Below are 14,233 nucleotides of genomic sequence, written 5' to 3' on the forward strand. Positions count from 1 at the left end.
CTCACAGACACACTCAGTCAGTAATAATGTCTTGTTTCTTTGCCACATGTTGAGAAAGGTTACTCAAGTTAGAAAAAAAATCACTTCAATAATTCACTAAAAGAATGTGATTACAGCAACATATCATAAGGATTATACACTATTACCAGTTGGGATTTATACCAGGAATGCAGGGTTGGTTCAATAGTATAAAAACTGTCAACATAATTGACCCTATCAATGATAAAACCAACAAAAATTTTATGAATATCTCAATAAATTCTGAAAATAAACTTCTGATAAACTTCTGATAAAATACAACATCCATTGCTATTATAAACATTAGATAACATTGGAATAAAAGGAATCTTCCTTAAAATAATAAACAGTATCTATCTAAAACAATCAGCAAGCATTATCTGTAATGGAGATCAGCTATAAGCCTTTCCAATAAAATCAAGGGTGAATCAAAGATGCCCATTATCACCACTATTATTCAATATAGTAATAGAAATGTTAGCTAGAGCAATAAAAGAAGAAAAAAAAATGAAGGAATTAGAATTCGCAATGAGGAAACAAAACTATCACTCTTTGTAGATGATACTGTGGTATACTTAGATAATCCTAGAAAATCAACTAAACAACAGCTTGAAATAATTAGAAACTTTAGAAAAGTTTCAGGATATAAGATAAACCAACATAAATTCTCAGCCTTTCTTTCTATGACAAATAAAGCCCAGCAGCAAGAGTTAGAAAGACAAATTTAATTTAAATTATCCAATATATTTGGGAGTCTACCTGCCAAGACAAATCCAACAGCTAACTGAACACAACTACAAACAATTGTCACCCAAATAACATCAGACCTAAACAATTAGAAAAACATCAATTGCTCTTTGGTAGGCTGAGCCACTATAATAAAAGTTATAATTCTTCCTAAACTAATTTACTTGTTTAGTGCCATACAAATCAAAGTACCAAAAACATATTTTATAGAGCTACAAAAAAAATACAAAATTTATCTGGAAGAACAAAAGGTCAAGAATATTAAGGGAATTAAAGGAAAAAACTTGCAAAGGATGGTGGCTAACAATATCAGATCTCAAACTATATTATAAAGTAGTAATCATCAAACCTATCTGGTACTGGCCAAGAAATAGAGTGGTGAATCAAAGGAATTGTGTTTGTCCTTCATTTTCCAAGAGGACCATGACATCAGAAAAATGATGACATGACTTGCAGTTTGATTTGAGTGAGTGAGGGATGTGCAAAGTTACCAGCCTCACTCTCTCCTCCAGAGCCATCTGGGTCCAGGGGCCTGATATTCATCAAGATATCTCTTTAAGAAGTGATTCAAGGGATGTCCCCTTAAATTAGAAAAACTAAATTTAAAAAAATCAAACTGGGAGGGGAAGACCATCAGAGTTGCTCCTCAAAAGAGAAACAGTTACCAGTGACTTTCACTCTGAGCCAGGAGGGCCGCAAAATATAACCCTTAAGTGGAGCTTGGACAGAGACCTTTCAATCTATGAGCTTCCAATCTATGAGCTTCAGAGAAAGAAAAGGAGGGAGAGAGAGAGAGAGAGAGAGGGGGGGGGGGAAAGAAAGAAAGAAAGAAAGAAAGAAAGAAAGAAAGAAAGAAAGAAAGAAAGAAAGAAAGAAAGAAAGAAAGAAAGGAAGAAGGGGAGGGAGGGAGGAAGGAATGAAGACAGGAAGGCAGGAATCTAGCCAATAAACCCCAACTTAACTGGGGAGATTCCAGACATCAAAATTTACCTTTCTTTAGAGAGGAGGAGAGAGAGAGGTCAAGCTGAGTTACCCAACTGTCTGTGTCCCCATTCAGGCAGCCCAGACTACTCACATACTGTGGTTTGTTTGTCTTTCATTTTCAAGGAAGACCATGACATCAGGAAAATGATGACATGACTTGCAGTTGTATTTTCTGACCTATTTTACTCTGAAGCTCATAAATTGGACCATAATAGGTCCCTGCCCAAGCTCCACTTCATGGCTATATTTGGTATCCTCCTAGTTCAGAGTGAATGTCAATGGTAACTGTTTCTCTTTGGAGGCACAACCCGGAGAGTCTTCCCCTCTCAGTTCTATTTTTTTAATTTCTTTTTTTCTAATTAAGGGGCCATCCCTTGACTCACTTCTTAAAGAAGTCTATTCAATGAATGTGTGTTACCTCACTTAAAGTGAGAAACTGAAAAGGCCTTAGAAGGGGGTGGAGCCAAGATGGAAGAGTAAAATCAAGGACTTGCTTGAGCTCTCCCCCAAATGCCTCCATGTTAATGTAAAAAATGACTTTAAATAAATTCTAGAGCTATAGAACCCACAAAATGACAGAGTGAAACAAGTATCCAGCCCAAAACATCCTAGAAGGTTGATGGGAAGGGTCTATCACACCATGCTGGGAGAGGAGCTCAGCCCAATGTGTGCTATACCAGCACAGACCAGGCCAGTGCCAACTGGGTTGAGCAGGCCTCAGGGCACTGAATCACTGGCAGCTATGGCAGTTTCCAGACTTCTAAACCCACAAATGCCAAAGACAATTTAGCAAGTTAGTGGGAAAATTCTGTCGGAGCTGGGTGAGAGAAGAGTGTGGTCCAGCCTCAGCCCCGGGATAGTGAAGGTGGCTGCAGCACTGGCAGCAGCAGCAGCTGCTGCTTCTGGGGCACCAGGCCCACATATAATGCAGGGATCAAGTGGCTGATCAGAGCAGGACTGCAGGCATCTCTTTGCTGGCACTGAGGCAGGATTCTCTTGCTTTGCCCTGCTTGTATCTGGGTTGCAGTCTTGGGTGGCAGTTCTGGGGAGGTGGGGAAGAGGAGTGTTGGTGTGGCAGAGCTTGGGGTGGCTGTGGAGAGGGAATCCTCTTCACAGCTCCAGGGCAGAGAAGAGTGTTTGAGATCACTCACAGACCAGAGCACAGGCCAGGAGAGGAGTAGGCACCTCTCCTTGGATCATACCGCCTCAGAAGAACTGAAAATGTACAGGTGCCTAGGAGCAGCTCTGAGTAGAGCACAGGTCCTGCAGTCAGGAGGACACATCATATACATTGTTTCCAATCAATGACTTTTGATTCAAACAAAGGCAAGACTTAAATACACTGGATTCCCTTAGTGCTGAGAAGCACTCCAAGATATAAGGTTCTACTTTATTTGTCATTGCATTTGAAAGGCAAGATTCATCAAAGGTACTTGATTACCTCAGTACTGAGAAGCACTCCAAAACAACAGACAAAAGGTGCTACTTTACTTGCCTGATTCAAACAAAGGCAAGACTCATTAAAGGCACTTTTATGCCTTAACGTTCCAAAAGAGAAAACAGTTTTTAAAAAAGCCCCACCCTGCTTAACTTTACAGGAACTCAGCTGGACCTCTTCCTCTCCTTCTCCTCTCTAAAGGAAGGTAAATTTTTATTACCAAAATCTCCCCAATTAACTTGAGGTTTACTGACTAGATTCCTTCCTTCCTTCCTTCCTTCCTTCCTTCCTTCCTTCCTTCCTTCCTTCCTTCCTTTCTTCCTTCCTTCCTTCTTCCTTCTTTCTTCTTTCCTTCCTTCCTTCTTTCCTTCTTTTCTTTCTTTCTCTCTTTCTTTCTCTTTCTTGCTTTCTTTCTTGCTTTCTTTCTTGCTTGCTTGCTTTCTTCCTTTCTTGTTTTCTTGCTTTTTTCTCTTTTCTGACTCATGGATCAGAGGAATAGATTAAGTACGGAAGATACAGTAGTCAATGACCATGGTAACTTAGTGTTTGATAAATCCAAAGCCGCCAGCTTTTGGGATAAAAACTCACTACTTGACAAACACTTCTGAAAAAACTGGAAAACAATAGGCTAGAAACTAAGTATAAACCAACATCTCACATTGTATATATACCAAGATAAAGTCAAAATGGGTGCATGATTTAGACATAAAGGGGGATATCATTAGCGAACTAGAAAAGCAAAGAACCTAGATGTGCAAAATAGCCTTTTTCATGGTAGTAAAATATTGGAAACTGAGGTGATGCCCATCAATTGGGAAATGGCTGAACAACCTGTGGTATATAAATGTAATGGAATCCTACTGTGCAACAAGAAATGATGAGTAGATAGATTTCAGACAAACCTGGAAAGACTTGTACAAAATGATACAAAGTGAAGTGGGCAGGACCAGGAAAACATTGTACACAGTATCAGCAACGTTGTGTGATGATCAGCTGTGAATGACTCAGCTCTTCTCAGAAACTCAGTGATCCAAGATATCCAGATAAAGAACTGGTGGGCTCTGAGTGCAAGGTGAAGTATAATTTTTCACTTACTCGATTCTTTCTCATGATTTTTTTCTCCTTTTGCTTTGTTTCTTCTTTCACAAGTGGGACTAATATGGAAATATTTTTACATGATAACACATAATAAACTATGTCATATTGCCTAGCATTTTAGGAAGAGGGGAGAGGAGGGAGAGAGGGAGAAAAAATTGGAACTCAAAATCTTGAAAAGGAAACCTATGAAAACTTTTATGTCCTGATGTAAAGTGAAGTGAGAAAAAACTTAAAAAAATATTGTATATAGTAATTGTAATATTGTGACAGTAATCAACTTGAAAAAGTCAGCTGATCCAATCAATATAATAATCCAAGACAATTTTGAAGGAATCGTAACAAAAAAAAATGCTATCCACCTCTAAAAAAAGAAATGATGATCTCTGAATACAGAGTGAAGCATACATTTTCACATTTTTCCTTGCTTTTTGTAATATGGCTAATATTAAAATAAGTTTTGCATGACTTCATATGTTTAAATGATATTATATTGCTTGCCTTCTCAATAGATTGGAGGAGGAGTCCTGAGGGAGAAGGAGAATTTTGGACCTATTTTTTAATGAATGTTAAAAATATGTGAACAGATGGATAACATTATAAAAACAATAATTCACTAAAAAATGTCTGTGAATTTGTGATTTTGAGTGATCCTCTCAGTGACACAGATTGTAACCGTGACTGAAATAATAGTTTGCTGTTTTTCCCCCTCTAATGTTATTAGGAGGATAAGGATTCCTTTATCCTTATTTGTTGTTGTCATGGTTTCAGAAAAGTCAAGAAATATAAATACCATCATATCTTTCAATTCATAAAACGTTGGCAACTTTGGAGAGAGCAGTAGCAGTCGAGTGAATAGCTCAGAAGTCTGGCTTGAAGGGAATAAGAAAAGGACTGGGGAAGAAACAGAACCAATAAATGTAGAGAGCCTTCCTCCCCCTCCCAGGAGTTTGACTGTGAAAAAGAGTCAAGATTTATCATGGGGAGGAAGAGTCACATGAAGTGATTTTTTTTTTCTTTAATAGATGTGAGAGATCTGGCCAAGTCTGTAAGCAGTAGGGAAAGAGAAAGTGAATGAGGAGAGAAACTGAGTTCCAGAGAGGAAAGGTCACAAAGCTTGATAATGACAGAAAAAGAAAGCAAATCCTAGAATCCATACTCCAGTGCATTTTCCAGTGAACTGCACTGCTTCTGAATGATTTTCTCCTCAGGATATTGTACTTAGTCTACCACGATGAAGATATAAATGTAGTGTTCACTTTTGTATAAAAGCAGAATGCAGCATGAATATACTACAATTTCAATTGGCTTTTGTGATCCTTTCATCTGGCCGCTGGAAGTTAGAGGCTTACTTAAAAGTAGACTTTTTTTTTTGTTTACTCACTGGTTCCTTTTTAAATTTGATTTTTTTTTCAATTACATATAAAATTTTTGTAAATAATCATTTTAAAAAAATTTGAGATCCAAGTTATCTTCTTCCTTCCTTCCCAACCAATCTGCTTTGAGAAGGCAAACAACTTGAAATAGATTATACATGTGAAGTCACGTAAATCATATTTCCATATTATCCATATTAGTTCAGTGTAGGGAGTTAGTGCCAACCCCGGGGCTGCTCGGACCCCAGCCCTTAGCCTGTTTCCTGGGTAATACCAGACAGACCTAGTAGGAGTTGGAATGGTAGGCGCCCAGAGGAAAGACTTCCCTCCCTAGCAGCCCCCCTAACAGCACCCCCCTCCTGCTCTGATAGCCATCCTTTCTCATGCAGGCAGAGTCCATCCACCAAGGACTCACAAGCCCAGTAGGAGGAACACAGCTGGCCACTACCAGTGCCTAATGCAAACATGCTTTAATTAATGGGAACTTCTTGGATACTTTACAAGGGCATCCTGCTCCGTGCCTCACATAGCTCATATAGTTTTGATACCAGTTTGTATCCTGCCCGAACCTTCCCATGCCTCTTTAGATACTGTAGAAACAGCACTCCCCTCCTGTTCCCAGCCTTCCCTGTCACTGTAGAACAGCACCCCACTCTGTTCCCATACTCCTATGGAAACCACCTTACCACAACCCTAGTTTTCCCATATGCTTGTAGGCAATATAGTTTATAGTAATCCAGATTCTTCCCACTAGATATCGCTACTTACACCTAAGCACATCCCCTTTTTCTCATGCCTTCATCCCCTTGAACACCTGCTTCTGCTTATGTAGCGCAAAACCCTATAAAACTGGATAATGTCTGCCAATAAATCGGAGTTATAACTATCATTGCTCCCGCCTCATCATTGCGTACTGAGATAGGGCAACTTGCTGGTCAAGACCCTAACAGTTCAGACCACTTATTCCCTCATTCTGCTGTCCCTTTAATCATCTCCTCCCACATATTGAAAAAAAAGCACAGACCATAAATAAAATATGCATTCACCTGCATTTGGATTCTATCATTTCTTTCTTTTTTTTTTTGGACATCGATAGCATTTGTATCATAGTTAAGCAACATATTGCTGGATCCTGTTTTTTTAAACCAATCTGATATTTACTTCCCTTTTATGGGTGAGTTCATCCTATTCACATTTATAGTTATGATCACTGGGAATTTTACTCCATCTTATTTTTCTCTTCTTCTTCTTCACCTTCTCCTTCTTCATCTTCTTCATCATCTTTTCTTCTCCTTCCTCTTCCTCTTCTTCTTCTTCTCCTCTCTCTCTCTCTCTCTCTCTCTCTCTCTCTCTCTCTCTCTCTCTTTCTCTCTCTCTCCCTCCCCCCACCTTTGCTCTTCCTCAAAAGTTTGTTTTGTTTCCAACCAGTACCTCTCTTAATCTATACTCCAGTACATGCATAGCCTATATCAGTTTGCATGCTATCTTGGGGGTTGGGGAGGGAATAATAGGCTTAACTCTGCTAAGCAATACAGTTACCCAAGATAATTCCAAATGTTCATGATGAAAAAAGCTACCCACATTCAGAGAAAGAATTATGGAGTCTGGATGCAGATCGAAGCATACTATTTTCTTTTTTTTTTATTTAGTATTTTATTTTTCCCCAGTTACATGCAAAAATAATTTCTTTTTTTTCCTTCTTTTATTTTAATTTAAATTTATTTATTTAACATATTTGGGTTTCAGCATTGATTTTCACAACAGTTTGAATTACAAATTTTCTCCCCATTTCTACCCTCCCCCCCAGTCCAAGATGGCTTATATTCTGGTTGCCTTGTTCCCCAGTCAGCCCTCCCCTCTATCACCCCCCTCCCCTCTCATCCCCTTTTCCCTTCCTTTCTTGTAGGGCAAGATAAATTTCTACGCCCCATTGCCTGTGTATCTTATTTTTTAGTTGCATGCAAAAACTTTTTTTGTTTTTGAACATCTGATTTTAAAACTTTGAGTTCCAAATTCTCTCCCCTCTTCCCTTCCCACCCACCCTCCCTAAGAAGTCGAGCAATTCAACCTAGGCCACACATGTATCATTATGTATAACTATTCCACAATACTCATGTTGTGAAAGGCTAACTACATTTTGCTCCTTCCCAACCCATCCCACTTTATGGAATTTTCTCCCTTCACCCTGTCCCCTTTCCAAAGTGTTTGTTTTTTTTTTTTTTTCCTTTATTTATTTTTAGTTTACCAAACACGGTTCTACATAGTTTTGAGTTCCAGTTTTTCTCCCCTCCCTCCCCCCTCCCTCCCCAAGACGGCATGAAGTCTCATATAACTGTCATGTATAACTTCGCATTGAATTAATTTATGCTCTATTCAAGTCGTGGAGAAGAATTTTGACCAATGGAATGAATCATAAGAAAGAAGAAACAGAACCAAAAAAAAAAAAAAACAACAAAAAAAAAAAAACCCAAAACCAAAAACAAAAGAGAAGCAGAAAAGGCGAGCATGTAGTGTGCCTCAGTCTGTATTCAAACTTCGCAGTTCTTTCTCTGAATGAAGATAGCATTCTCCATCGTGAGTCCCCTGGATTTGTCCTTGCCCCTTTAGGTTGCTGAGAGAAGCGCAGTATGTCAGGGTTGGTCCTCACGGAATCCACATATCTGTGGCTGTGCACAACGTTCTCCTGGCTCTGCTCCGCTCACTCAGCATTATGTCGTGTAGGTTTTTCCAGGTTGTTATGAAGTCTGCATCATCCCCATTTCTTATGGCACAATAGTATTCCATCACCTTCATATACCACAGCTTGTTCAGCCATTCCCCAATTGATGGGCATCCCTTTGCTTTCCAATTCTTGGCTACCACAAAGAGAGCTGCTATAAATATTCTTGTACATATGGGTCCTTTTCCCGCTTGCGTGATTTCTTTGGGATACAACCCTAGAAGTGGTATTACTGGGTCAAAGGGTATGAACATTTCTATAGCCCTTTGGGCATAGTTCCACACCGCCCTCCAAAATGGCTGGATCAGCTCGCAACTCCACCAGCAATGCAACAATGTTCCAATTTCCCCACATCCTTTCCAGCATTTATCATTCTCCTGATTTGTTATTTTACCCAATCTGACAGGAGAGATGTGGTATCTAAGAGTTGTTTTGATTTGCATTTCTCTAATCAGCAGCGATCCAGAGCATTTTTCCATATGCCTGTAGATAGCTTTAATTTCTTCCTCTGAAAACTGCCTGTTCATATCCTTTGACCATTTCTCAATTGGGGAATGGCTTGTATTCCTATATATTTGGCTTAGCTCCCTGTATATTTTAGAAATGAGGCCTTTATCAGAGATACTACTTGCAAAGATTTTCTCCCAATTTTCTGCTTCCCTCCTAATTCTTGTTGCATTGGCTTTTTTTGTACAAAAACATTTCAATTTGACATAATCAAAATTATCCATTTTGCATTTTGTAATGCTCTCTATCTCTTGTTGGGTCATGAATTCTTTACTTTTCCACAAATCTGATAAGTAAACTATTCCTTGCTTTCCCAAATTACTTAGAGTATCAACTTTTACTCCTAAATCATGAACCCATTTTGACTTTATTTTGGTATATGGTGTAAGATATTGGTCTATGCCCAGTTTTTGCCCTACCATTTTCCAATTTTCCCAACAGTTTTTGTGAAATAGTGAATTATTAGCCCAGAAACTGGCTTCTTTGGGTTTATCAAAGAGTAGATTGCTAAACTTGTTGATTTCACCTACTTGTGTACCTATCCTATACCACTGATCCACACCCCTGTTTCTTAACCAGTACCAGGCAGTTTTGATGACTGCTGCTGTGTAGTACAGTTTAATATCTGGTGTGGCTAAACCACCATCCCTAGCATGTCTTTTCATTAATATCCTAGATACTCTAGACCTCTTGTTTTTCCAAATGAATTTTGTTATTATTTTGTCCAGCTCAGCAAAAAAAAATTTTGGTAGTTCGATTGGTATGGCACTGAATAGATAGATTAATTTAGGTAGAATTGTCATTTTTATTATATTAGCTCGGCCTAACCATGAGCAACTGATATTTCTCCATTTATTTAGATCTGATTTTATTCGCGTGAAAAGTGTTTCATAGTTATGTTCATATAGGCCCTGGGTTTGTCTTGGCAAATAGACTCCCAAATATTTTATAGTGCCTTAAGTAACTTTGAATGGAATTTCTCTTTCTATCTCTTGCTGTTGGGCTTTGTCAGTAATGTATAGGAATGCTGAGGATTTATGTGGGTTTATTTTATATCCTGCAACTTTGCTAAAGTTGTTTATTATTTCAAGTAGTTTTTTACTTGATTCTCTAGGATTCTCTAGATAAATCATCATATCATCTGCAAAAAGTGATAATTTAGTTTCTTCTTTTCCTATTCTAATTCCTTCGATTTCTTTTTCTTCTCTTATTGCTACAGCTAATGTTTCTAGAACCAAATTGAATAATAGGGGTGATAATGGACATCCTTGTTTCACCCCTGATCTTATTGGGAATGCATCTAGTTTATCCCCATTACAAATAATGCTTGTTGATGGTTTTAGGTAGATGCTATTTATAATTTTGAGGAAGGTTCCCCTTATTCTTATGCTTTCTAGTGTTTTTAATAGGAATGGGTGTTGTACTTTGTCAAAGGCTTTTTCTGCGTCTATTGAGATGATCATATGGTTTTTGCTAGTTTTGTTGTTGATATGGTCAATTATGCTAATAGTTTTCCTAATATTGAACCAGCCTTGCATTCCTGGAATAAATCCTACCTGGTCATGGTGTATTATTCTCGTAATGAGTTGCTGCAATCTTTTTGCTAATATTTTATTTAAAATTTTTGCATCAATATTCATTAGAGAAATTGGTCTATAATTTTCTTTCTCTGTTTTAACTCTACCTGGTTTAGGTATTAGTACCATATTTGTGTCATAAAAAGAATTTGGTAGGACTCCTTCTTCTCCTATTTTCCCAAATAGTCTGCAAAGTATTGGAATTAGTTGTTCTTTAAATGTTTGATAGAATTCACATGTAAAACCATCTGGCCCTGGAGATTTTTTCCTAGGGAGTTCGTTGATGGCCTGCTCAATTTCTTTTTCTGATATGGGGTCATTAAGAAATTTCACTTCCTTCTCTGTTAGTCTGGGCAGTATATGTTTTTGTAGATATTCATCCATATCTCTAAGGTTGTCAAATTTATGGGCATACAGTTGGGCGAAATAATTCCTAATTATTGTTTTGATTTCCTCTTCATTAGAGGTGACCTCACCCTTTTCATTTTTTATACTGGTAATTTGATTTTCTTCTTTCTTTTTTTTAATCAAATTGACCAAAGGTTTGTCAATTTTATTGGTTTTTTCATAAAACCAGCTCTTTGTTTTATTTATTAATTCAATAGTTTTCTTGGTTTCAATTTTATTAATCTCTCCTTTGATTTTCAGTATTTCTAATTTGGTATTTAATTGGGGGTTTTCAAGTTGCTCTTTTTCTAGCTTTTTCAGCTGTCTGCCCAGATCATTGATCTCCTCTTTCCCTATTTTATTCATGTAGGCATTTAGAGATATAAAACTTCCCCTAAGAACTGCTTTTGCTGCATCCCATAAGTTTTGGTATGTTGTTTCATTATTGTCATTCTCTTGAATGAAATTATTGATTGTTTCTCTGATTTGATCTTTGGCCCACTCACTCTTTAGAATTAAATTATTTAGTTTCCAATTAGTTTTTAGCTTATTTTTGCATGGTTCTTTATTAAAAATGATTCTTATTGCATCATGATCTGAAAAGGATGCATTGACTACTTCTGCTTTTCTGCACTGGATTGTGAGGTTTTTATGCCCTAGTACATGGTCAATTTTTGAGTATGTGCCATGTACTTTTGAGAAGAAAGTATATTCCTTTTTATCCCCATTCAGTTTCTCCAGAGGTCTATCATATGTGCCTTTTCTAAAATTCTGTTTACCTCCTTAACTTTTTTCTTATTTATTTTGAGGTTAGATTTATCAAGTTCAGAAAGGGGGAGGTTGAGGTCTCCCAATATTATAGTTTTGCTGTCTATTTCTTCCTGTAACTCCCTTAACCTCTCCTCTAAGAATTTGTATGCCTTACCACTTGGTGCATATATGTTAAGCAATGATATTGCTTCATTGTTTATGGTGCCTTTTAGCAGGATATAATGTCCTTCCTTATCTCTTCTAATTAGATCTATCTTTACTTTTGCTTTGTCTGAGATTAGGATTGCTACACCTGCTTTTTTTACTTTAGCTGAGGCACAATATATTTTACTCCAGCCTTTTACCTTAACCCTATGTGTATCCCCCTGTTTCAGATGTGTTTCTTGTAAACAGCATATTGTAGGATTATGGTTTTTAATCCATTCTGCTATCTGCTTCTGTTTTGTGAGAATGTTCATCCCCTGCACGTTCAGGGTTATGATTTCTATCTGTGTCTTTTTCTCCATCCTAATTCCCCCTGTTTATGCTTTTATTTCTCCCTTTCCCCTTCTCCTCCCCAACAAAGTTTTGCTTTTAACCGCCGCTTTCCTCAGTTAACCCTCCCTCTTTATTCCCCTCCCTTATCTAACCGTTACCCACTTGCTACTTCTCCTCTTCCTTCTGCCCTCCCCCCTCCCTTTTTCCCCCCTTTCCCTCCCACTTCCCGTAGGACAAATTAGATTTCTAAACTTATCCAAGTATGTTATTCCCTTCTTGAACTAGATCAGATGACAGTAAAGCTCAAATACTGCTCTTCTCCCTCCCTTCTTTCCCTCTACTATAATATGTTTTTTTGCCACTTCCTTTGGTGTAATTTACCCTTTTCTACAACCTTCTTACCACTTCCCTCATAGCCCTCCCTTTATATCTCTTATTTATATTTTATATCTTTACATCAGTCAATTTATACAGGCATTCACAACCTATGTATATCCCTTTCATTTGTCACAATAGTTGTACCATTCACAAGAATGACTTATATATGTATATGTATATATATATATACATAAAAAACATACATAAGATGATATAATCCCACATAAAGATGTAAACAACCTAAGCTTATTGGTTAATGAAGTTTGTGGGGTTTTTCCCCTGGTTACCTTTTATGTCTCTCTTGAGGTTTGTATTTGGAGATCAAATTTGCCATTGAGTTCTGGCCTTTTCATCAGGAAGGTCTGGAATTCCCTTATTTCATTGAATGTCCATCGCCTTGCCTGGAAAATTATGCTTAGTTTTGCTGGGTAGTTGATCCTTGGTTGTAGTCCCAGCTCCTTTGCCCTTCGGAATATCATATTCCAATTTCTCCTGTCTTTTAATGTGGAAGCTGAGAGATCCTGCGTGATCCTGACTGTAGTTCCACGATATTTGAATTGCTTCTTTTTGGCTGCTTGCAGTATTTTCTCCTTAAGTTTATAGCTCTGAAATTTGGCTATAATATTTCTTGGTGTTTTCAGTTTGGGATCTCTTTCAGGGGTGATCGGTGAATTCTTTCAATGACTATTTTGCCCTCTGGTTCTAGGACCTCTGGGCAGTTGTCTTTGATAATTTCTTCGAAGATACTGTCAAGGCTCCTTTTTTCATCGTGGATTTCCGGTAGACCAATAACTCTCAAATTGTCTCTCCTGGATCTATTTTCCAGGTCAGTTGTTTTGCCAATCAGATATTTCACATTTTTTTCTATTTTTTCATTCTTTACATTTTGTTTTATTACTTCTTGATGCCTCATAGATTCATTAGCTTCCACTTGCTCAAGTCTAATTTTAAATGAGTTAGTGTTTACATTTTGCTTTTGAGCATCCATTTTCAATTGGTTGATTTCACCTCTCAGGGTGTCCTTTTCTCTCTCTAGATTCTGAATCTCTATAGCCATTTCGCCAATCTTATTCTTTAGGGACTTGATTTCGTCAGTGGATTTTTTCTCCCTTTTTTCCATTTTTTCCATATTTTCTTTTAGCTCCCTAATTTGGTTTTTAAAATCCTCTTTTAGCTCTTCCAGCAGTGCTTTTTGGGCTGGAGACCAGATCATATTAGCTTTTGAGGTATCTGATGTATCTACCGTGTCATTGCTATCTTCTTCTAAGTCGATATTTTGATCCTGCCTGTCTCCATAAAAAGAATCTATTGTCCTCGGTTTTTTTGTGTTCTTCTTCATGTTGGATTGCCTTTTGCTGGCGTTAGAACGAATTTCTATCTGTGAGTCTCAGGGCTTTCTGTCCCAGCTTTCTTATTCTGGGGGTTGTGAGTCTAAAATTATAACCTTCAGTTTCCTGAGGTGTGGGGGAGGGGTCTGGCTCCCTGGCGTCTCACTCCCTATGGGTGCTCTCCAGCACTTGCTTTTCAGCAATGGTCTCAGCCGTTTGTTGTTTGAGCTGATGACTGGCGCTTCCCCTGGGGGAGCAAGGTTACGTCTGGGCTCCTGGCTTGGCCCCCTGCCGACTCTTCCCCTCTGGGACTAATGAGCTTCTAGTATTTGTCCTGTGAAGCCCCGCTACTCTCTCCTCTGTTTCAGTTCTCTTTTTTTTTTTTTTCCCCGAGGAATTCTCTGGGTGAGGGGGGGAGGGGTTAGAGCCGC

Source organism: Trichosurus vulpecula, chromosome 5 (assembly GCF_011100635.1).
Source record: "Trichosurus vulpecula isolate mTriVul1 chromosome 5, mTriVul1.pri, whole genome shotgun sequence".
Lineage (NCBI taxonomy): Eukaryota > Metazoa > Chordata > Mammalia > Diprotodontia > Phalangeridae > Trichosurus > Trichosurus vulpecula.